This window comes from Euprymna scolopes, chromosome 6 (assembly GCF_053919585.1).
Source record: "Euprymna scolopes isolate OS-2025 chromosome 6, ASM5391958v1, whole genome shotgun sequence".
NCBI classification, from domain to species: Eukaryota; Metazoa; Mollusca; class Cephalopoda; order Sepiida; family Sepiolidae; genus Euprymna; species Euprymna scolopes.
Window position 1 is genome coordinate 36578379 of NC_136487.1, and position 25957 is coordinate 36604335.

A 25957-nucleotide genomic window follows, 5' to 3' on the forward strand; every position below is an offset into this window, starting at 1 on the left:
TCATCATGAAACCACTTTACAATGTCCAACCAAAATGGATCTGATGAAACCTCCTCTCATCATGAAACCACTTTACAATGTCCAACCAAAATGGATCTGATGAAACCTCCTCTCATCATGAAACCACTTTACAATGTCCAACCAAAATGGATCTGATGAAACCTCCTCTCATCATGAAACCACTTTACAATGTCCAACCAAAATGGATCTGATGAAACCTCCTCTCATCATGAAACCACTTTACAATGTCCAACCAAAATGGATCTGATGAAACCTCCTCTCATCATGAAACCACTTTACAATGTCCAACCAAAATGGATCTGATGAAACCTCCTCTCATCATGAAACCACTTTACAATGTCCAACCAAAATGGATCTGATGAAACCTCCTCTCATCATGAAACCACTTTACAATGTCCAACCAAAATGGATCTGATGAAACCTCCTCTCATCATGAAACCACTTTACAATGTCCAACCAAAATGGATCTGATGAAACCTCCTCTCATCATGAAACCACTTTACAATGTCCAACCAAAATGGATCGGATGAAACCTTCTCTCATTATGAAACCACTTTACAATGTCCAACCAAAATGGATCTGATGAAACCTCCTCTCATCATGAAACCACTTTACAATGTCCAACCAAAATGGATCTGATGAAACCTCCTCTCATTATGAAACCACTTTACAATGTCCAACCAAAGTGGATCTGATGAAGGCTCCTCTCATCATGAAACCACTTTACAATGTCCAACCAAAATGGATCTGATGAAATATTTTCTTGCACACTGTGATCTAAAAATAGACTTCATGAAATGATTCCCTCCAGGTGTTCGTTAAGGAGAGGGGGCCTCTCACACACTGTTATTCCAAAAATAAAAATGATGAAACGTCTTCCTGTGCTCATTTGGAGAAGGGTCTTAATCAGCTTTTAATATTCTAGCTTGCTCTACTCGTATGCCCTTTTCTCCACATTAAAAAACCGACCCTGGTGTCTAACTCTGTTATATGGGGAGGTATTGGAAATAAGTACTCATATGTGGCATTTTGAAAAGCGAGCATTAATTAATCATTTTTTATGGTTTCTTATCAGATGGATGATTGGTTTCATTCACTATTACGCTGAATTCTATTTATGCATAGTTTTTACATTCTGCATACTTACATAGAAATTTAGATGAAAACGTATTAGCACATGGAAATATTTAATATCTATCTATGGTGTCCGGAAAATTTGTACCCGGGAAACTTGTACCCGGAAATCTCATCCATTTTTGCTAGGTAGGGAAACTAGCCTCTTATTGAATAAATATCGATTGAAAACATATTTTATGACCGTTCTTGAAGGAGATATTGTTCTAAAAAAAGACTATACCCCCCCCCCTAATATTTAAAAAAAAAATAATTTTACTTGTTTACTGTTGTTTTTAAAAAATAAAATCGATGTTCTAAGTGTCCGTGTTCTACCTGAATGCAAAATAACCAATAGTTGCTAAATCTGCGATTGAATATAGTTACCAATTTAAAGTTCACCTCCTCTAAAAAGGAAATACCTCTGTGTGTATGTCTGTAGATTACTGTTTTTAAAAATAATAAATAAATAAAAAATATGTCCAAATAAAAAATGGGTGACTTTCTAAGAAAAACACCGGATCTCCGAGGCGAAGACGTTAACCTTAATATCGTTGAAAAATCAACAACAAAAACTACATAAACAGATAAATGATAAAAACTAAGCAATAAATTGTCTATGGTATCATAGCGTAATGAGTTAGGGCGCTGGACGGAAATACATAAGGTCCGGGGTTCGAATCCTAACAACAGTCAAGCTACGCTGGAGAGGAGTAGGGCTCTGAAACATGCGTGTCTGTAGATTACTGTTTTTAAAAATAATATATATATATATATATATATATATATATATATATATATATATATATATATAAATCGCCTTGCAAAGTTTACTACTTAGAATACTTGAAATCAGAATTTTTAATAAGACAAAAACATTCATATTTATTCATATAAATTGATGTTAACATGTTCAGTAATTATGTTGAACAAAGATGGTGGTAGCAAAGCAAATCATCAAAGAATCAATGCAGTCACGATCTCGAGTGTTGAGTAATTCTCTAGAACAAAGATGGCGGCATTAGATAGGCGAAGAATCAATGTAGTTCGGATCACCAGTGGTTCAGTCTTGTCAAGACGGAAACTGATAGCGAACTGACTTGAATCCAAAATTTAGTATTTTTATAATGACGTCAGAGACTTCTTATTGGTTGATTATCCTAATGCATAGTTAAGAATAAGATCGTCCAAGTTTGATAGTCATGCCCTCCATATCCATCGAAAACATTTTAACAACTACTTTTCTGACCATTTATAAATTGCATGTTTGAGCAGGCGATGAAACAATCATTAAATCTTAAAATAATCAAAGAAAAGAGGGGGGGGGAGAAAAAGCAGTTAGTCACCCTCTCTCATTTACTATGAGTTTGTTTTATTTTGCTTCTGTCTTGTCGGTGTATCTTTCTTTCTAGTGTGATGTTAGCTTAATTTAAATTATCCCCCCTTTTAAAAAAGTTTTTTTTTTTTAGTAATTTACCCTTTTTTTTTATTAAATCACTTTAATTACTGTTAATATCAATTGTTGTATATATATAGAAAAAATAAGACAATAGATTTACAAATGAATAACTCCAAATATAAATTTATTATGAACTGTTTAAATAATAGTTTAGTAAATTAGGCATTCAAATAGATGTATCTCGACCTTTCATCTGTACTGTATCGATATACAGTACTAGTGTGGGAGGGCTAGGAATTTTGACTTTTGCCTTAAAAAGGCCTTAGTTCTATTATTACCTTGAAAAATAGGGAAAATGTTTTGAAAATTTCCTGAAAAGGCCTTGAAAACTGTATTAATAAGAATACCATTAAAATATTTTTTAAATATTGAAAAAAAAATCGAAATACATTGTTTTGAAATCGCATAGCATTGTGGATACAAGAGTTATGCCCCTTTATCACAAAACTACCCGGGGTAGTTTTGTGATAAAGATTCAAATCTCTATCCATTTTTGTTCTCATTTATAATTTGAGTGGGGGGGGGGCACAAAAGAGAAGGAACAATAGCGACCGTCATAAATAAAATTACCCCCCTCTCTAAAAATACTTTCTTTGGGGACTCTCTAATATTGAATCTCTCCCCTCCCCACCCAAAAAGAATTGTGTCGGGTAAGCCAAAACAAAATGAACAAGACGACAGCCATCTTTGTGGGAAATTTAAAAACCTTGAAGAGAGTTAATATTTGAGATTGAATAAAAAGTATTTAAAATTACTTTAAAAAAAAAAACAAATAATGATGCAGGTAGGTTGTAAAGTAACTGTCGTTGGTTATGGTAATATTTATTTGTTGTATATTTGATTTTTGACTACTTTTTCAAATGTGATTGTAAAAAAAAAAATTTTGTTTTGAAAACTTGAATTTCGTATGGAGAAGGCATTGAAAAACTTTGAAAAGTCCTTGAAAATGGACATTAAAAATCTGTACGAACCCTGATTCATTCGAATTAATGTTGCCTATGCATATTAAGTTGAGGAATTTGAACGTTGGATTCTTGGGAAGAATACTCTCAATCATGACAGTCTGTCACTGGGCAGATTTCTCTTCATTATTAACGAATTTTGTCTTTGCCTTACATGATTGCCTCTGCACAACAACAAATTGTAAAATTGCTGTCAGAAATTCTGGATCCTCTTGTAAAATTATATTCCAAAGATTTGTACGATTGATTTATTCTCTCTTTTAGATAAATGTTTTTTTTTATTCTGATATTAATTGCAAAGAGAATTTTCTGTGCCCGTTTGACAGCACTAGTATTTATTTTTATTTATTTTATTTTTTATTTTTTTTTTTACTGATGTATCTTTGATAAAACTATACAATCTGTATGGAACTTTTATATGGACGATTTCTTAAAGAACCTTCTTTCCCAGGGGAAGTATTTATTGAACTGATGGAGCTTGTATTTAAATATGTAGATTTCTGCTTCAATAAATAAAAGTACCACCAGTTAGGAAGGTCAGTCATTTGGGACCTGTTGATATCATTCATCATCATAATCATCAGCGAACCTGCTGTTCTAACAACATCAGCGATCACGGCGATCATTGACAAGTAAAGACTGTAGTTTTCCTTTGCTTTCTGTTTTGATTCCGGGGGGGGGGGCATCTCCTCCAAGTGAGTTAAACATACCCCCAGATGCCAACCTAGAAATTTCTACGACTCTGTACGGTACATACATCGCCTAGCCTTCCCAAATGGTACTGGCCAGGCTCATCATTGCTTAACTTTGGTGATCTGACAAGAACCAGTGTGCCACCGTGATTGTGCTGTATATTGAGGTCATTAGTTGTTCATTTAAATGAAAAACCACATTTTTCTTAACCCATTGCTTATATGTTGACAGCCTAGTTGTTATTTTTTAAACGTGCTGCACCCATTTTTTTTTTTTTGTAATGTCTTAATGAATTTCATTCTGCAGACAGTAAAAATACCATTACTTTGAAATCTCTCTTGAAATTTTCCAGCTCACATTTCAACCTTCTTAGAAGTACTGCGCTGAAGCTTAATTTCCAAATTTTTTAACCAGTTAGGCATCATTGTGATTAAGATTATTCACTTTTAGTCTTTCCAGTCATCCATGGTTCCCATCTCTTTCCACCAACACACAAAACGGTTGCACTTCATCACTATAAAATACTTAATATGGTTCTTTAATGAAAGAATTGCAAGAAATGTTATCAAATTCTTCTCCGTACACTCTGTAATTTATAAGGAAAACTTAATGAAGTAAAGCAGTTCCAAATATTTAAAGATCCGATTTTTAACAAGTTATGCTTGGCCATTTCTGCTTGTGCAGTGATAATGGCTTGAATTTAAGTTAAAAATGAAAAAGTCAAGTATCATGGTTCAGTTGTGCTTTAAGCAGAAACATTCATCTCGATTGTGCCCCTGTTATATCAAAGAACCTACTGTTGATTTTATATGTCAGGCCTTTCGGCTTATGTGGTAATAAAACTTCGCAAATCATGTGATGTCAGGCTGTACAAGATGTTAACATTGTCCAATCAGATTTTATCGATTATCAATACTTATCGAAGCTATTCTGATACAAAACTTATCTAAGAACACTGCCAGAGACATAAAATAGCTTTGTGTGAAATTTCATAAAAAATCGCCCTAGTCGTTTTTTAGTTCATAAGGAATGAACTCGCACACACACAAAGTTTATTTTATATAATCGTAGATATATATACTTGAATAACAGTGACCTTGTTGGTGTATGTTAACAAAAAGTCTCTAGCAAACTCCTCTCTGAATATTTCGTCTACAAAGTTGAAATTTGATATATAGGATACTTGGATATATATGAATCTTACAAGATATATTTAAATGCTGCAGATGAAAATGACTAGAAAAACAATTATGCTTCACCAATGTTCACACTAAGATATAAATCATTTCTGAATATACCAACTGGTAATTCCCCCCCCCCTCCGACAAAAGAAATTCACCCTTGTCTGTTTGTCTGTCTGTCTGTACTTTTCTTGATAACTACGCCTTGGAATTTTTTGAAATTTTGCACAAACATTAAACATGATATGAGTAAAAAAGTAACAGAACGGATTTTCCGGGGAAAACTCTGGTTGCTTTCCTAGGAGTGCCTTTGAGGCTAAAATGACTAAAATTGACACTTATTAAAAAAAAAAAATGATGCCTTGGATTTTTGTAAAACTTTCTGAAAAGTTGTAACTAACTGATTTCTATATAACTTTGTTTGTCTATACTTCACAATAACTTTTGGGTGTGCCCCAGGGGCTCTTTTAGGACTAATAAAAACACTCCGTTGTTTGGAACTATTTTACCATATTTGTCCAAACTTTTCTGTGTATTTTCTGTGTGGATGTCTACTTAGCAGTTGTGCATGGTGCTAAATGGGGTGGGGGGATGATTGACTTAGTCTTTTTTTTTTTTTTTTTTTTTTGCATGGTGCAGAACTCAAATTTACATAGGTTAAGGCCTAAAACTGCACCGTTTGTTCATTTTCACCAGGATTTGACGTCCCCTAGGAACTTTTGGGGCTAAATGGAGAGGAGGATACTGAACATTGTCATTTTTTATGCCTTGTTCACTGTGCACTTACGGGGGACCATGTATGCTTCACTTATAATTTTTTTTTTGTTTTAAAGTGGATAATTTCTTTCACAATTAATTTCAGGTGGTTGGTGTTTTAAAATGGTTTTATTCATCACATTTTTTACTCTCTAACTTTTGTGTGACAGGACGGATTTATATTTATTTACATACAAATAAGTACACATTGGTGTAGCGTGGGATAGAGTGGATATGTTGCTCTCTATGTATTCTTGCCGACTTGGCATTTATACATACTTAGTTTCCCTTAAATTCCGTTAATTGCTAGTGGCCTTGAGGTAAGACGCTAGCCTATAAAACCAAGGTTAACTTATTGACTGGGTTCGAATCTCCCAACCAGCAGTAATTATCGCTTCTTACACTAAGCTGTCTATAGGTCTAAAAATAATTGTTAAAATACTATATAATAATTGTGTAATTGTTAAAATATATAATTGTGTAAAAAATATTTTTTTCATGTATATGTATATATGATGGTTGTATAGTTTGGTTTCCAATATGTAGATCCACTGAAACCCGTGTGTTTATTAAAGAGTGCTCAATGAAGGACAGAGCAGGTATATAAGCATGTTTATTATAAAAACATTATTGGTTACATATGTGCATACATGTTTCAGTGGAATCTCAATTTAGAGAGATCCTCCTCATCAGATCAAAAAAAGTGTTACTTTTTTTTCAGTTTGATGAGGTGGGTCTCTCTAAATTGAGATTCCACTGAAACATGTATGCACATATGTAACCAATAGTGGTTGTGTAGTAAACATACTATAAAAAGTAATATTTATATATATATATATATATATATATACACACACACACACACACACACATTTTGATCAGGTAATTGTTTTTTTTTACCTGAATTTTGGATATTTTAACATTTGGATTCTAAAAATGTCTGTTTAAATTGCTCAGCTTAAAAGGCTTCATAAAAAATGAGTAAAATTTTTTTTTTTTCTTAATGCTTGTTTCTGTTTTATTCTGACATATTTTATTTCTGGCCTCAAAAACTGTTCTTATTGATGTTTGACAAGATAATATTTGTATGAATTATGACTGGTTTTTAATGGATAACGAAAAATAAAAAAAAGCAAAAACCAAAGCAAGAAAAAGAAAGAAGAAAAAACACTCAAAGTTTTTTACTATCACTCAAAATTAAGTAAAAGGAATTTGAGAGAGGGGATTTTTTAATCTACTTAATGTCTTGGTTTTTATCCATCCAACAAATTATTCTGTTTGTGGATTAATACATTTTTTGTTACAATGAAATCCTCGTCATAATAGCAGATCCAGCTCAAAATCAAATTGGTGAAGCAACAAAAGAAAAGTCAGGGTTTGAGGAATTTGATTCCAACATTTTTAGAGAAGACATGTTTGATTCTAAAGCATTAGTCTTGTTAGCATTCTTTTTGAATACTTATAACATGCCCAGCAACTACGCAGTTAACATTCACAACTGAAGATAGATAACCATTTTGGAAACTAGATTAGATTTATCTAAAACCGTTTGTTAGAAATTATTTGGAAGGTTATTTCTAACTTGTACAGTAAAGGCAAGAAACTTTTTGTTTAAGAACAATCATCTTTTTGAGGATAAAAATGACAAACCAAACAAAAGCAATTTTTGCATTCAATCAAATATATATTACAATTCCAAATACAACAAAGAAATACTTAGTTGGTTTCTTGTGTGATTTCCAAAAAACGGTTGTTCCTTGCTTAAAAAAGTCAGTTTAGCAGAGGTGGCATGGCCTTCCCTTTTTTTTTTTTAAATCAAAATTAACTTCTTCCCATATTTGAAAGTTCTTTTGTGAGAGTTTATAACCTCTCCTCTTAAATATGCAAAAAGCAAAAGAGCAACATAAATTATAATAAACTCACTTCTGCAAATATATTTTTCAGAATATTTCCAACACTTTTTAGCAAGTTAGTTGTTAGTAATACTCGGTCAATAGTTGATTAATAGTTATAAATCTACTGAGATTTCCCCTGAGCATTTAGAGAAAGTAATCATGCAAATCGATTAAATGATACACTAAGGCAATTTCATGTTTGTATGTGCATCATCACCCTATTTAAAAAAAAAATAGGATCACCTGATTGCTGAAGATGCAATACAAAAAATTTTTATAATTTCATCTGATGTTGCTGTTGTGTCGAACATGAAATTAAAATCAAAATATACTTTCTTGGTCATCAGGCTAGGATCAATGTATGGTATCTCTTCTGTGCAAAGAGAGCACATGTGGAGTCTTTGGTTGCACTGGAGATCCATGGAATGTAAACATGTTACACACTCTCAGAAGGGTTTTGGAGATAGATTCTCGTAAGCAGATATATTCTCAAAATACTTTAACCAAAGTACTTAAATAAATGTTTCAAATTGAACACAGGTGGTACAGTAATATTTTTGGGTTAGTGTTCACACTGGATGTCCATAGAATGGAAATATTTTCTTGACATATCAAAGGCCTTCGACAAGGTATGACATAAATGCCTACCTCACAAGATTTCCAGCTTCGGTATAACTGGAAATGTTTTCTCTATCATTAAAGCATTTCTCTCTGATAGGCTCATAAGAGTAGTGGTCGATGGATAAAAATCAGAGGCCTGCAGTATTAATGCTGGAGTCCTTCAGGGGTCCATCCTGGGCCCAACTCTCTTCCTGATCTACATCAATGATCTCCCTAAACACCTACTTAAATCATTCATTGACATCTATGCTGATGACACGACCATCTACAGCAGCACATCAAAGGCTGCGAATGACAAAGTTCTCTCTGATTCTCTCTCCTCTGATCTCGAGTGCGTGGTTCAGTGGGGTAAGAAGTGGCTGGTTACCTTTAATGCATCTAAAACCAAACTCCTATCCTTACATCATCAATGCTCTGATCTCCATCTGGCATCAATTGAAATGGATGGCTCTCGTCTAGGAGAAGCCCCATGTTTTGACAAGCTTCTGGGCTTGACCGTTACTCCTGATCTGAAATGGAACATGTACATCAAGTCTGTGGCCAAGGTCGCTGGAAAAATGGTGGGATCCTTCTACCGCTCCAGAAGATATCTCACTACTAATACAACTCTCTATCTATATAAAAGCCAAGTACGTCCAAGGATGGAATACTGCTGCCATAGCTGGGCAGGAGCTGATAAAAACAGCCTATCCTGCCTTGACAAAGTACAAAATAGACTTCGTGGCTTAGTGGGGGATGCCCTTTTCTCTTCCCTGCAACCTCTCTCCCACAGAAGAGACATTGCGAGCCTATCCTTGTTTTATCGTTATTTTCATAGCAGGTGCTCGTCTGAACTCCAATCTCTGGCCCCCCCCTCACCAATCTTTTACAAAAAACACCCGTCTAGCTGAAACCACTGTCAAAAATTATCCCCACTCTTTATCTGTGCCTAAATCAAAATGTAGATTCCATGAACAAAGCTTCTTTCTTAGAACTACATGTCTGTGGAACTCTGTTCCATCTGCCTGCTTCCCACCTGACTACAACCTGGATGTCTTCAAGTCCAACGTAAACAAATTCCTGATGAACCGCCCCCTTAAGTAGACACTTTTATTAAATCTCCACACTAACGTAGTGTACATGCAATAACCCTTATCCCTGAATGGCTTCTGGACCTTGATAAGTGGTGACCATCTTGTAAAAAAAAAAAAAAATTTTTTCTCTTCCCTGCAACCTCTTTCATGCAGAAGAGACGTTGTGAGCCTGTTTCTGCTCCATCATTATTTGCATGACAAGTGCTTGTCTGCGCTTTAATCTATGGTCGCCCGCTTTGCCAAACTTTCACAAAGAACACTCGGCTAACTAAAAGTACTATCAATAATTTCCTCATTCTCTATTGGTGCCTAAACCTAAACGTGCATTCCATGAACAAAGCCGCTTTCCTAGAACTGCCTGTCTGCTTGTGGAACTCTGTTCCATTGGTCTGCTTCCCAGCTGACAACAATATTGTCATCTTCAAGTTCAATGTAAACAAGTTCTTGGTGAACTGTCCTCTTATATAATCAAATAATACTAAATTTCACTACTAACTGATGTGGACCCAAGGTTGGGGCCATGGAAGGAAAACATGGAACACGAATTAGGTGTAAGAAAGATATATTAACCGAAAAAGTTACAAGGATTGAATAAAGGGTAAACGGAGCTTACTATTCGGTGCTGTTCAATATGAGTATTCATACACACTGCACATTACAAGTACTCCTGCTGATTGTATGGTGTCAAGATACTGTTTCCTGAGCATGTTATCTCGTAGTGTAATATAGTACTGGAAGAGTCCATGATGCAGGTCAATTTTGGTCTCACAGCAATTGTTTTATTAAATTTTTAGATGGACATATATAATAGTTAACAAAGCTACTCACCTCCATATGTTAATAATGGCTTTCTAAATAATTTTCTGCAGTTTATTGATGCTGAAATAACCGAACTGTAACTGTATCTGTCTGATCTGACATAATTTACTTCATATTTTGAGTCATGTGTTCTTCTGATTTGTCCAACTCCATACTATATCAGATGATCCGAATCCTCCGCATCGATTTAACATGCTGACATGTGTTAGACAGATTTCAGAAATTAACTTACAAACTAACGTATTTCTACCTTATCCCTCTTTCTCTCAAGTCTGATGTTTTTCTTAGCTTTCTCCTATGAATTAACCATGCTACCCCAACTGTTTTACATCTACTTTCATCCATTCTGTCGGTGTGGCCATAAAATCAACCAATTGAATATTTGCCTCCATAATGGAACATATAAGCGCATTATCTCTTATACCAAACTAACCTTTTGTGTTGGGCAAGCCTACACCAAACTCCAAAGCTTCTTACTGCTAAGTGATATGTTACGCTTATCTCTTAATACTGATAAGCTCAGCTCAGTAAAAGATTTTTCTTCTTGGTTGCATGTTTTCTTTGTTCCACTTGGCTTATCTCCCTTTCTATTAAGCTCTTCATTTTTTTTCTTTTACATGCTTAAAACTCACCCCTCTCCCTTCTTGTGTTTGACTAAATGTTCTTTCCTTATCTTTGTGTCTCATTTATTGCTGCAAACTTGCACTCAATTTGTTATGATATTTTGTCATGAGAAACCATTAGAAACAAGATAAAATTTAATAACCATATTTTTTTCTTTATGGGAAGAAAATCTTTTAACCTTTCCCCCTTTTGATTCCCTTTTAACTTTTGTATACAGTTTTGTCCCCATCCTCTCTTCCCTGCATTTGCACCCAACCTACAAGCAGAATTCCCTACCCCATCTTTCAGCTGGCATTCAGTCACTTTAAACAGTCCATGTAATAAAAACAGCCTCCAGAGGTCAGTTTCTTGATTCCACTCTTTCCCCTCCCCCCTCCCCCTCCTCCTCTCTATCCTCATCTTCCCAACAACTCATAAAAGTCTTCAAGAGAAAAATGATGGAGGTCATCCAAACAAATATAATCTGTGTGATGTTCAACTCTTAAGGGACTTTCTGGAATTTATTTGAGTTTTTTTTTTTTTTTGCTTGTTTTGCTTTCAAAGATACGCCATGTTTTTATTTTTTAGCATTTTTATTTTATCTTTTTTTCATTTTTTAGCATTTTGAAAACAATATTTTTTTGTTTTGAAATAGTGTTAAAATGTAAGTTCCAAATAGATTAAAAATATCTTGAAATTAAAAGAAACCAAAACAGATTAACTTAAGACTTGTCCACAAACATTACAATATTGTTGACATGTTAAACTTGTTAAACGAAAATATACAATTTATTTTCCCTTTTTTATTTTATTTTACTTTACTTAGTGTAACACACCACGTAGTCTCCCTATTGACAAGCCGTGACAAGTTATGTGTCGTAGATTTCTCCTTCATCTTCATCTTCCATTGTACTAGTTTTGGCCATGTCGCCATTGTCTTTTTTACACAGGAAACCGTGGATGGGAATGCCCAAGTAAAAAAATAAAACAAAACAGAACACAGGCTCTGATGCTTTACATATATGTCGGTTGGACTCTGGATGTGTGTGTCTACATGCTAAGGTTCACATCGACATCCTGTCGAGGCTGGGTTCATCTGTTGCCGTCAGTTTATTTCCCAGTCTTCCAAAGCTTTTTTGGCCTGTTCCAAGCCACGATTTGTCTCCAACTATAGTCAAAGTCCAACTCAATTCTCATTGTTATAAAAAGTCTGATTCACACTGCCGTAGGTCAGTTGTAAGCTTACCTTTTTGTTGTTTGTTAATCGCTCCTATTGTTGTAGCATCATAAAACTAAATATCTTTATTGTTCAGTCCTTTTGCTATCATCATTTGTCACACTCAAATTTAAATCTACTTGTCTATCTCAAGAACAAATTTCTATCCATTGTCTATTGATAAATCTGTTTCCTACTGTATTTGTTTTCCTATTTCTTTCTTTAACAGCCACAGGTAGACCATAGTATCATATTAGTTTAAAGAGATCAAGTAACTCCCTCCTGGATCTAACATTTGATTTCATTACAATTTAAATTTATAGGGCTGTTTTAAGGAGAGATATTGTCCCCTTTATGGCTACTATCTGTATTTCGCTGCAGCTTGCTTTTCTAAAGCTTGTGTCTACATATTTCTTATGGTTTTTTTTTTTTAGGTCAGTTGCTCCTATAACAACCAGTATAATGTTTATATCTTTCAGAAACCATTTATAAATCATTCTTGAGGTCCTGATATTTTGTTATGTTTTCATATTCTATTTTGTTATGTTTTCATATTCTATTAAAGTTATTATAGTTATTTGGAATTGTTGCATCAATAATGTATGTTTTTGTCATAGAACAGTGTTACCTTTTATTTTGTTTTACCTACTTATGTGTTACATTAAAAAAACAATTTAATATAAGTGTGTGAAATTATTGTTACTAATAGTTAGTCGTCTGTCTGTTATGAAAAGGAACAGACCTCAGTAAGAAAGAAAGCAAACTAGATAAGTTGAAAAGGATTTGAAAAAGTTTAGAATCGAACTCGGTAAGAAAAGTTTAAAAAGAATACATATTGAAATCCTAGGAATGCAGAACGATTGTTCTCGCGAATAACTGAATATTATTTATGTCAGAGATAGATATTTAATTTAGGAATGGAGTTGATTGTTCATTCTTTTAGAAATAACTGGATATTTAATATGTCAGTAAAAAGAATGGACAATACAAGTTTAGAAAAAATGATTAACAAATATGCTAGCTATTGAACAGTTCAAATTGGGAATTCTTTGGTTGCCAAAAGTGTGTTTGGACATACATGGGTAAAATCCATGTGAATAAATTTCACGTGACGAAGCAGGCCTCTGACGTCATCAAGAAAGGAGATTCTCAATATATTGAGACAGGGTTCGAGATAGTCAGTCACAGAGACAATCACAGTCAGAGAGACTCAGAGAAAGTCTGTCAGACTGGGAGCTGATGCCCCTTAGAGGCAAAGGGGAGAGGAGGAGACCATGTAATCGTAATGGCTTGAATCCCTGATCACTATCGTCAGCCGACTGGATGAATAAAGAATCACCATCTATATTTTGTAACTGTTTGTTCGTGTCGTCATTTCAACGGAAAGTTAAACGTGTTTTATCTATCATCTTGTAAACGAACTTGTGTATAACTCCCTCTGATTATAATGTGTCCCCTCTGCCGTCATCTATAATGTATCTCGCCTCTGTGTTAACAAGAACTGTTACATAAATATCTCAGCTCTGTATTATAATATGATAAAAGAATTATCATCACTGTCGTCATATAAATGACATCATCTCTCTGATATGTGCCTCTGGTATGAACCCTCGACCGGACTACACGTCTTCTTCCAGAAGTAAACTTGATTTTGGTACCTTTCAGTGACCTGCAGATGATGGGGATGTAGGAGACCCCAGGCATTCAAATAGGGGATGGGGTCATCCAAATATATTCAAACTTTCTCATAATATTTCTCAGTATTAGGATTTTTACTTGAGTCTTTGGGACATACAATGAAGGAGTTAGTGCGCTTCATCAGTACAAATGCATCTTAATGGTAACTTCAGATATATTTTCAATTAAATATTAGAATGATTTTGATGCAAATATGTCACAAACGAGTAGTTAAATCAAAATAAATTGTTTTGGATAAATTATCGCCAATAATATTTCCTTTAAAAAATATTATGTCACCAATCGTAACGTTTGCCAAATTGTCCATAAAATTTGCCGATTTGGCCATGAAAATGTTTTGTAAAAACCATGACGGGACTTAGAATTCAAAACCTTTGATTCTGATTCCTTTTTATGCAATCAAGTGATTTTTGCCTAAAACAGGGTTTCCCAACCAAGGTTCCGTGTAATTCTGATATTCCTTAAGAGCTTGCCAAGGGTTTCTTCAAGAGATATTGATAAATAGGCTGAAATTATTTTGTCTTTGCATTTTTTTTTCTGTTGTATTTTTTTCTGTTGCAAAGCTATTTTTTTTCTACACTAGCGAGGGTACCCGACGTTGCCTGGGTGTTTGTAGGTGTGTGTGGTGTTAAATAAAAAAGAACTCGGGGGGGGGGGTCGAACCCGAAGCCTTGAGGCGAAGTTTGAAAATAAAATCGGCCAGCCAGAATGAGTTAGTGAAAGATGTTTGAATTTATTTAAGAACGAAATTGACAGGTGCGCGTCTGGAAGTCGTCGAGCGTTACGACGACGACGACCTAGGTTTGTTTGTTATAAGCGAAGTAAAAAAGAAAACAACGTTAACACTTAAGCGGAAAAAAAAAAACACAAAAAAATCTAACGTAAGGCAAACTAACAATGAAAACAGAAAAACGAACACGTGAAAAATGGCTTCAATAAGCCTGTTTTGATATTAAAATTTTAAAAAATCGGTGGGTACCCGGGTGTTTTTGGGTGTCGCTAATAATAAGCGAAGTAAAAAAAAAAAAAAAAGCAGAAAAACGAAACACTGGTTTAATATTTAAATTTAAAAAATCGAAAAAAAAAAAAACCATCTCACACCAGTATTCGAACCCAAAACGTTTAGATAATGAACCAAGGCCTTAAACAACTGAGCTAACGCGACGTATCAGAAATTTGTTCGGTTTTTCAACTATTTAAAGTAAATCAGGTCACGACGTCATCTGACGCATGCGTAGAATCGGTCATTGTCACGATAGGACCGTTTTTGTTGACCCTCCCCTGTTGAAAATTGTCGATTTCGGGGTGAAAAAGTTAACATTTTTGGCCAATTTTTCAATATTTTTCCAGCAAAGGATGGAGCTTCTTTTTTTTTTTTTTAACACAGTGATCACCACTTATCAAGGCCCGGAAGCCACTCAGGGATAAGGGCTATTGCAAGTACATTACGTTAGTGTGGAGATTTGATGAAGCTTCGATGTGATATTGAGTTTGTGAATTTTTGTTGCGTCTGTCCAAAGTTTTTAGCAGACATCCAAACATACATACATACATACATACATTTTCGCTTTTATATATATAGATGTATGGAAATTATTATTAAAGTTATTTTTAATTGTAAATAAACTGGAAAAAAAAGATCCAGTTATATATTTAGAACTCACAGTCAGAAACATGTTGATTTTTTTTGCTTTCAAAATTGTCAAAGAAAGACGTTTTTTTACCTAAATCAATAAAAAAATATTTGCATTTTGAAGAATAAATAAATAAGATTGTAATATAATTTCTTATGTAGGTTTCCTTGGGACTTCACTATTATTAGAAAAAATTTTCCAATCTGACTTAGTCCAAAATACATTGTTATCTGCATTGCACTGTAGAGAACCTACTGTTGATTTTATAAAATTATTTTTATATCTAACTAGCGAGGGGTACCTGGTGTTGCCCGGGTGTTTTTAGGGGTGTGTGGTGTTAAATAAAAAAGAAGCGGGGGGGGGGGGGAAGATCGAAGCCGAACCCCTGAGGCGAAGTTTGAAAATAAAATCAACCAGCCAGAAGTGAAAGATGTTTGAAAGTCGTCGAGCGTTATGACGATGACGATGTAAGCATTGTTATAAGCGAAGTAAGAAAAGAAAACAACGTTTTAATTAAGCGGGGGGGGGTAAAACGCAAAAAAAATAACGTAAGGCAAACGAACGAACGTTACGTGAAAAATGGCTTAAATAATACAGGGTTCAATATTAAAATTTATAAAATCGAAAAAAAAAAAAAACATCTCACACCACAATTCGAACCCAAAACGTTTAGATAATGAACCAAGCCCTTAACTACCTGCGCTAAAGCGGCGTATATAAAGTCTGTTCGGTTTTTCAACTATTTAAAGTAAATCAGGTCATGACGTCATCTGACGCATGTGTTGTTGACCCTCCCCCCTATCGAATCTGTCTAGACATCTCTCTCTCTCACTCTCTCTCACTCTCACTCACTCTCTCTCACTCTCACTCTCTCTCTCACTCTCACCCTCTCTCACTCTCTCTCTCTCACCCTCTCTCACTCTCTCTCACCCTCTCTCACTCTCACTCTCTCTCACCCTCTCTCTCTCTCTCTGTCACTCTCACTCACCCTCTCTCTCTCTCTCTCTCCTCGTCTGTTTTACTCTAAAGACTGGAAAATGGCGTCTGGCTGTTTTTATTTTTAAAAAAACTTCGATCGTTAATATTTTTTGTAAGCGTATTTTTTTTTTACTTCACTTTTTTTTTACTTTATTTTTCGTTTAACTATCGTATCTACCTATTTTGAATGTGGTAATAACTTTGGTAACGTTGCCATAGCGTAGAAGTTCATAGTTTAGCTTTGATTAATTTTTTTTTTACCGATAACAACATTTTTAAATTGTAAATTCCGACGGCCATTAGAGGTTGCTGACGTCAAGATCACGTGACATGACTCAGCAGGTTTTAAATACAAGTTGACCCAAAATAAACAGCCGCGTGTATACTTTATGTATAAGAGTTAGCGGACGTATTTTTGGGGGCAGTTGTAAATCGATTTAAAAATATGTAATGTTTAATATTAAAATGTCACTTTTTTGCCCCCTCCCCCCTGCAGAAAATCGATCAGTTGACGCACTTTTGATGGTCACTTTCGGCCGATTTTTCGATATTTGTCATCCGGAGGGTGGGGCTTTCATATGAGACCAAGTTTGTGAATTTTTGTTGTGTCTGTCGAAATTTTTTAGCAGACACACAAACATACATACATACAAACACACACACACACATACATTTTCGCTTTTATATATATAGATGTCTTGAATTAAATTTTTAAAGACTAAAGTCAAGTATCATACTTCAGTTGTGCTTTAAACAGAAACATTCATTTCAGACACGCCCTGTCACATCAAAGAACCTATTGTTGATTTTACATGCCTGGCCTTACTGCTTGTGCAGTGATAATGGTTAGAATTTAAGTTTGAAATAAAAAATACAATTGTGCTTTAAACTGAAACATTCAAAGGACTTACTGTTGATTTTATATGTTGGGCCTTTTGGCTTGTGTGGTAATAAAACTTCTCAAATACACTTGTGATGTTAGGCTGTATAAGGTGTCAACTTTGGTCAAAATTGGCTGTTCCTTCTTTCGTCAGATTATTTCAATTATCAATATTTATTGAAGATATTTCAATACAAAACCTATGAGGGGCATGCAATAAGTAATGCCCCTGACTCACTTTCCATAGCAGTAGAGCAACGAAACTTGGCACAGTTATTAAGTCTGTCTCTACATAGGAACCACACAGAGTTATGCATTTCTCATATTGTTTGATGCAGCTCTGGAGACCGTTTTTGTAGAACACCCCAGGTTGGTCCTCCAACCACAACGTTACTTCAGAAATCAAGGCTGCATCATCTGGGAAATGCTTTCCTTTTAAAAACAACTTCATGGCTGGGAAGAGGTGAATGTCAGAGGGTGCAAGGTCAGGAGAGTAGGGGGGATCGGGGGAGGATTTCATAACCACATGCCCGTGCTTCTGATCTGGTGACCTGCGAGTTGTGAACCAGAGCGTTTCCTGCAGGAGGAGGGTACCTTTGCTGATCTTGCCCCGTCTCTTGATTTTGATAGCTTCTCTTAATTTCCTCAAAGCTGAAGCATAATAGGCTCCTGTAATTATGGTACCCTTTGTTAGGAAATCTGTCATCACTACTCCGTCCTGGTCCCAGAAGACTGTAAGCATGACCTTGCCAGTGGAGGACTGCACCCTTACCTTCTTTGGAGGTGGTGAGTCCAAGTGCTTCTACTGCATTGACTGGGCTTTGGTCTCTGGATTATAGTGATGGACCTAGGTTTCATCCTATATAATCTGTCTTTTGAAAAACTTTGACTCATCTTCTTGGCACATCTCCAAATTCATCCTCGAGCACTTGATGTGTTCTCGCTTCTGGAATTGTATGAGCAACCTGGGAATCCATCTGGCAGACACCTAATGCATATGAAAATGGTCATGAATGATAGTTTCCACAGACCCTGTACTAATCTTGACATCTTTGGCTATTTGGTGAATAGTAATGCGCTGATCTTCCAAAATGGCATCCTCAACTTGATGGACAGATGCCTCATCAATGGCAGAAGATGGGGCGACCAGGTCTGGGAGCTGTTTCCACAGAGTTCCAGCCATGTTTAAATTCACGATGCCAGCGTTTTATAAGGTCATATGATGGGGCATTATCACCATAAGTTTGTTTTATTTCATCAAAAGTCTCCTGTGGTGTGCGTCCTTTCAAATACAAAAACCGGATCACTGCTCGACATTCAACAGGCTCCATTTCACACCTGACTCAGTTCAAACACCTGTAAAACAGAAACCACAATTAGTTCAGAGCTGTAATTTGCCACATAACCCGTAGAGATATAAATCATTGCACATGCAAAATTTCAGCTAGATCAGACAACTGGAAGTAGGTCAAGGGCATCACTTATTGCACGCCCCTCATATCTGCGAACACTGCCAGTCATATACAGTATATTCATGTGAAATTTCATAAAAATCGGCTCAACTATTTTAAAGTTTATATGTTGTATATTGAAGGGGACAGCTTCTGATTTTTAGACAGAAGCAAAGTAATTAGGGTCAATTATAATTATTATTAAAGGAGAATACTGGAATCGAACTCAGTTATCAAAAGTAAAATGAATACTTATTGTCATTTAGATACGATTCCAGGAATGCAGTGGAATTATCCATTGTACTTAGAAATAACTATAAAAACAAACTTAGGTCAAAGGAATAATAAACAATTAAATTAAGGAATGTCCTTTGTGTTGCCAAGACACATGTTGGAAGCATATGCAATATCCATGTGCAAAATATGCATGTTGGCCACGTTCTGACGTCACAAAGAAATATAAATTCAATATATACAGTTAAGTTAGGGTTTGAACTTAGACAGAGCAGTCAGAGTTCAGTTCATGTTGAGTTGGAAGGAAAGAGTTGGCCTAAGCTCCTTCAGGAAGTAAAGAGGGAGGAGGAGGAGAAGACGACAAAATGTAGCAATGTAACACGGCATTCTTATCATTCCCATTACCAGCTGGAAAATAAATGTCTTTGTATTGTTTGTAAGCCTTTGTCTTCATATGTTATCATCAGGAAGGTAATGTGTTTTTGTCTTGATGATCCTCTTGTATAATTGTCACCCCCTTCAGCCGGTCGGTTGAGACGATCGTCGACCTCAGAACTCTTCCACTCCAATTACGGCAGCCTGAAAACGACCCGACTCTAGCGGTTTGCAGCTCACTATTTTCGTCCTTCCAGTGACCACTGCCGGTGATAATTCTTAGCCGTTTTAATGTTGCTGGTATTGGTAGTGACAGAATTATCAGTTGGTCGTCTAAATTTATACTCCGGACCTGACGTTGTGTACTCACTTACTGGCGAACATCGCCGATAAGAGAGCCGTGGATTTTAGTGTGGTGAAAAAGGAAATAAAAACGATTCCACACACAAATAAACAATTAATCTGGGTTTATTCACAATAATAATGGTCTAATAATATTTCAGAGTTTGAAGGAAGTTGGCTGTAGCTATTTTAAAACGGTAGCTTGTGACTCGAGTTCAGATAAGTTTTTCGGCCATTGGAGATACGTGTTTTAAGTCAAAAGCCATCTCTGCCCGACTTTAACACCATCTGAATTCGCCAAAATCGAATTCTCTCTTTTTCTCTCTTCTCCCCTCCTCTCTTCTCCTTCTTCTCTTTTTTTCTCTGTGTTCGAGGAATATATACATATCCATCAATGCCCTTTAAACATCACGAGTTTGTATTTGTTTACAACAAGAAAACTTGCCTGTCATCAACTTTCAAACCTTGTTTTTTAAAATAAACAACCGCCTGTCATTTCATCTCGAATTCTGTGTTTCAAAATAAACAGCCAGCTCACTCCAAACTCTGACCGTTACAACAATAAGTATCTCTTGACATACTTTTTCCTTTGTCTGTTCTAACCAAAGAGTCATTTGATCGTCCTATTTTTTCGTTCTTTTGGCTCTTTTTCTATAACGGCATATCAACCCCATAACTTGGTTACATAATGAACGTTATATGAAACCTCTTATGTATCCTCCTCATCAATAATGCATCTCTTCTATGTGTTTAAAGAACTGCTCATTACACGTTTCTCTCCATAATCTATCTCCTATTATAAATGTGTACCCCAATAATACAAAACATAGGTAATGAACTCACACACACACATACGCAATATTAGAGATAAATAAAGTGTAAGTTCAATTGGTGTCTGAGTCTTTACAGCTTTACTAATTCTTCACTCTTAATTATGACCTCTTAATTGCTTTTGACGCTAACTTCATCAACTTTAATAATTTGAAAATAAAGCAGAACCAACCGAACCAATGAACAAAACTTTTAAAAAATTTTTGATTACTTGCTCAGCATGATCTTTATTATTGCATAAATACACTGATACACTGAAGTTAAGCAGCACTAAACCTGGTTAGCATCAGATGGGTAACCATTTAAAAATATCAGCTGCTTTATGTAGAAAAAAGGCAACACAGAATGTATGCAAAAACTAACCCTATCATCTTTCTGGATTGGGATATACGTACAACTCAGGACCACTTGTGAATTTAATATCTCCAAGAAATTTCTTCCCTCGGAGGAAGTCAACTAAACCTGACCATGGTAAATACCAGTACCATGATCATATGACTAAATTAATGGCATTTTATTTCCAATTTTATTCAATGCTGCTGTGGATCAGTTTCTATATTTATGATACAAGAAATATTAAGTTCTGCTGCAAACAAGATGGGCTCTCTCTACAAGGCTATGACATTTTGAAAAGCATTAATGATCAAGATCGTTCTGATTCTCTCTCCGGAAGAAAAAGTGACCGGTTACTTTAAAATATCTGTAAACAAGCTTCTCTGTTTTCATCACTAATGCTCTGATCCTCACTTCACCCTAATTGAAAGAAATGGCTCTTTCGTTGAGGAAGTCCCCTGCTTTGATAAACTTCTGAAACTAATCTTCACTCCAAACGTGAAATGGAAGACCTACAACAAATCTATTGTCAGTGACGCTGGAAAAATATTTGGATCATTCTGCTGCTCCAAAAAGTATCTCACTTCTGATACAATCCTTTACTTTAAAAATCAAATACGTCATAAAGTGGGGTATTGTTCTCAGATATGGGGAGTGTCGCTCAAACCCCTCTTTCCTGCCCCGACAGTACAAAACCAAATCTGAAATCTATTGGATGATATTCTATTCTCCATCCTACAGCCTCTTTTTCACAGAAGATATGTTGTTAGCCTTTCTCTGCTCTATTGTTACTATCAAAGTAGATGCTCGGCTGAGCTTTAATCTATAGTTCCTTCCCTCTGTAAATTATTCACAACAAAAACTTTTCTACCGACAACCACTATCAATAAATTTCTTTTTTCCCTCTGTGTGTCTAGAACTAAAAAACGAAAATTCCATAATAAACAAAGTTCCTTTACTGGAACTACCAGTCTGTGGAACATAGTACCACGGGTCTACTTCTCAGCTGACTACAAAATTGTCATTTTCAAGTTCATTCATTCTTGTTGAGTTGTCCTATTAATTAATTTCTGACCAATCACAACAATCATTACTAATCCCCTCAACGTTTCACCGTCTGTCAAACTCAATAACCTTTATCCTCAAGTGGCCTGCAGGCCTTGATAAACAGTGATTCATTTTGTAAAAAGAAAAATTTAAGTAAATGTTTTTTTTTGAGAATTGATTTATGTTTTAGTGTTTTCTGATAATCAAAATGTGGAATAACATGAAGAAAAAAAATGTGAGTTTGCAACAAAATTTAAACCTGCGGCCTGAAGGGACTTTTCCAATAGCCAGCAAAAAAAATAAAAATGTACTAACGGAAAAGCATGTGATCTTAACCAATGAGTACTTGTCAAACAATCAGCTTTGATTAAGGTTTTTTTTAATTAAGTTATTTAATGAGAATTTCTTGATCTCACCTTGCAATGTCAGTTGTTGAACCAACGAGAAATTGCTCTTTGCTAATCAGTTTGAGTTGTTAATTATAAAGTAATTTATTTCTCATTTAACTCTCCTTTCTTTTCTTTTAATTAATTTTTTCTTTTATTTAGAAGACATTGACCATGATACCATCTAACCTGTAGTGGCATTATTGTAATGGAAGAATTTAGCTTTAAAATAATCATGTGACAGTTGTATGAAATCTTAGGTCAGTTACTAATTTTTGCTGACACTGGTGATATAATCAGGTTAAAGTTGCATTATTTAAACTATAGTGTCAGTTGACCAATTAGAACAAAGAATAAAACAGTGTTTTGCTGAAAGAAATACATTTTACAGAATTAAAAAAATTTTTCAAGCAGAAAAATTATATTAAAATTTGACATGTCCCACAACTTCTCTATTATGGCCAAATTTGGAAGGAGAGTAGCTCCCACATCAGTTCTTGAGCATTTTGGAGAAATGGAAGACATTTCAAGATTACATCCTTTCTCAAGTGAATCAGTAATTCCTGCAAACGGGCATTGCAGCTGATATTCATTCAAATATACTGATAGTAAAATCTAATATATAAAAAGCTATATGTCTGTCTGTCTCCATATTTTCCTATCTCTTCCAAAATTAAAAGTCACAGAGCAGCGCTAGGGACCTCAAATGATTGGATTTTTTACGGACCGTTCTTTTATGGGTTTTAGCTGGTTAAAATGGTTTTTAAGGGATCAAAAATAAGTCAGAATTGAAAAAAGTCGTTATACATTTTGTACATTTTTTATTTTTTTTTATTTTACACAGTGATCACCACTTATCAAGGCCTGGAAGCCACTCAGGGATAAGGGTTATTGCAAGTACATTACGTTAGTGTGGAGATTTGATGAAGTGTTTACTTAAGGGGGCGGTTCATTAGGAATTTGTTAACGTTGGACTTGAAGACATCCAAGTTGTAGTCCAGTGGGAAGCAGACAGACGGAACAGAGTTCCACAGGCGTGCAGTTTTGCATTCATTTTTATTTTTAATTTTCATTTTTAATCAGTACATATACATGTCACATTGGTACAGTGGTAACGTCACCAGCTTTGAATGCTACAGTTTTGCTTTCGGTTCTGATTCTACCTTTTTTTTTTTTTACTTTTGAAATCATTACTCTATAATGATATATACAAAATCTGGACACATTAATATATCACATTTATGCATATTTTACCAGGCAAATCCGAGTACCCACCCCTCACCCCTGCTAAGTGATTATAATTTGAAATGTTACCAGCACTCCAAGAAATGAACAATTACCCTTCATATTTTTTTTTTTTTACATGGAGTTCACCACTTATCAAGGCCCAAGGGCCACTCGGGGATAAGGGTTATTGTGTGTACTGTAATCAATGGGATAGTGTAGTAATAGTATTGGAGAATTGATAAAGTGTCATTACTTAAGGGGGCGGTTCATCAGTAATTTGTTTGTGTTGGACTTGAAGACATCCAGGTTGATGTCAGAAGGGAAACAGGCAAGCAGAACAGAGTTCCACAGGCGTGCAGTTCTAAGAAAGAAGCATTGTTCATGGGATCTTCGTTTTGATTTAGGCACAGATAAGGAGTGGGGAAAATTATTGACGGTGGTTTCAGCTAGTCGGGTGTTTTTCGTGAAAGATTGGCCAGGAGGGAACCAGAGAATGGAGCTCAGACGAGCACGTGCCATGGAAATAACGATAGAACAAAGATAGGCTCGCTACGTCTCTTCTGTGGAAAAGAGGTTGCAGGGAAGAGAAAAGGGCATCCCCCACTAAGCCACAAAGTCTATTTTGTACTCTGTCAAGGCAGGATATGCTGTTTGTAGCAACTCCTGCCCAGATGTGGCAGCAGTACTCCATCCTTGCACGTACTTGGCTTTTATATAGATAGAGAATTGCATCATTAGTAAGATATCTTCTGGAGCGGTAGAAGGATCCCACCATTTTCCCAGCAACCTTGGCCACAGATTTGATGTATGTGTTCCATTTAATATCAGGAGTAAAGTTCAAACCCAGAAGCTTATCAAAACATGGGCCCTCCCCTAGACGAGAGCTATCCATTTCAATTGATGCCAGATGGGGATCAGAGCGTTTATGATGTAGAGATAGGAGCTTGGTCTTAGATGCATTAAAGGTAACCAGCCACATCTTCCCCCACTGTACCACGCGCTCAAGATCAGAGGAGAGAGAATCAGAGAGAACTTTGTCATTCGCAGCCTTTGATGTGTTGCTGTAGATGGTCGTGTCATCAGCATAGATGTCAATGAATGATTTAAGTAGGTGTTTAGGGAGATCATTGATGTAGATCAGGAAGAGAGTTGGGCCCAGGATGGACCCCTGAAGGACTCCAGCATTAATACTGCAGGCCTCTGATTTTTATCCATCGACCACTACTCTTATGAGCCTATCAGAGAGAAATGATTGAATGATAGAGAAAACATTTCCAGTTATACCGTAGCTGGAAATCTTGTGTAGTAGGCCTTTATGCCAAACCTTATCGAAGGCCTTTGATATGTGAAGAGCAATTGCCTTAGAAATGAAGCCTTTGTTGAGAGATTCGCTAATCCTATGAGATATAACCATTAGCACATCTGCTGTAGATCTAGCAGAGCGGAAACCATATTGCGTGTCGCTAAGAAGGTTATTTCTGCTGAGGTGGTTGACTATTTCTCTATTTAATATGGATTCCAGCAACTTACTCATGACACACAGGAGACTTATTGGTCTGTACTGAGAGGGAGATGACTTATCACCTGAATTCTTAAATACAGGGCATACTGATGAGGTTTTCCAGGGTGTTGGGAAGCACTTCTCCTTAAGGCAACGCTTAAACAGTTTGGTAAGTATGGGGGCAAGTTCTGGTTGTAATTTTTTTAACACTATAATTGGAATACCGTCAGGACCAGTTGCTTTACTGGAGTCAAGGTTCTTGATTAGCTTGGCGACCTCAGGCACAGATATTTGTATGTTACCTAGCGTGTTGTTTGTTATAGGAGGGAATACGGGGAGTTGATGGCCTTCGTCGCATAGGGTAGAATTTGCCGCAAAGTTCTTGGCAAATAGTATGGCCTTGTCAGATGGTGTCGAGATTACCTCTGGTCCATTGATAATGGTTGGGATAGAACGCACGTTTCTGTTCAGGATTTTTTATTTATTTATTTTACTTTGGGTTACCTCTTATTAAGGCTTGGAGACAACTCTAGGATTAGCGTTAATAAGTGTTAGGAATATGGTGAGACAATACCGTGATGATCAGTAATGGTGAAACGAGTAGAAGGGATTAATTATTTAACAAGAA

The 25957-nt window shown here is 35.7% G+C and overlaps 1 protein-coding gene across 2 annotated transcripts in view; it reads left to right on the plus strand.

Moving 5' to 3' along the window:
* The window catches only part of LOC145277605 (TOX high mobility group box family member 3-like), a 730818-nt gene that overhangs the window by 362889 nt on the left and 341972 nt on the right, over nt 1–25957 (plus strand). The gene's annotated exons all lie outside the window — the stretch shown is intronic.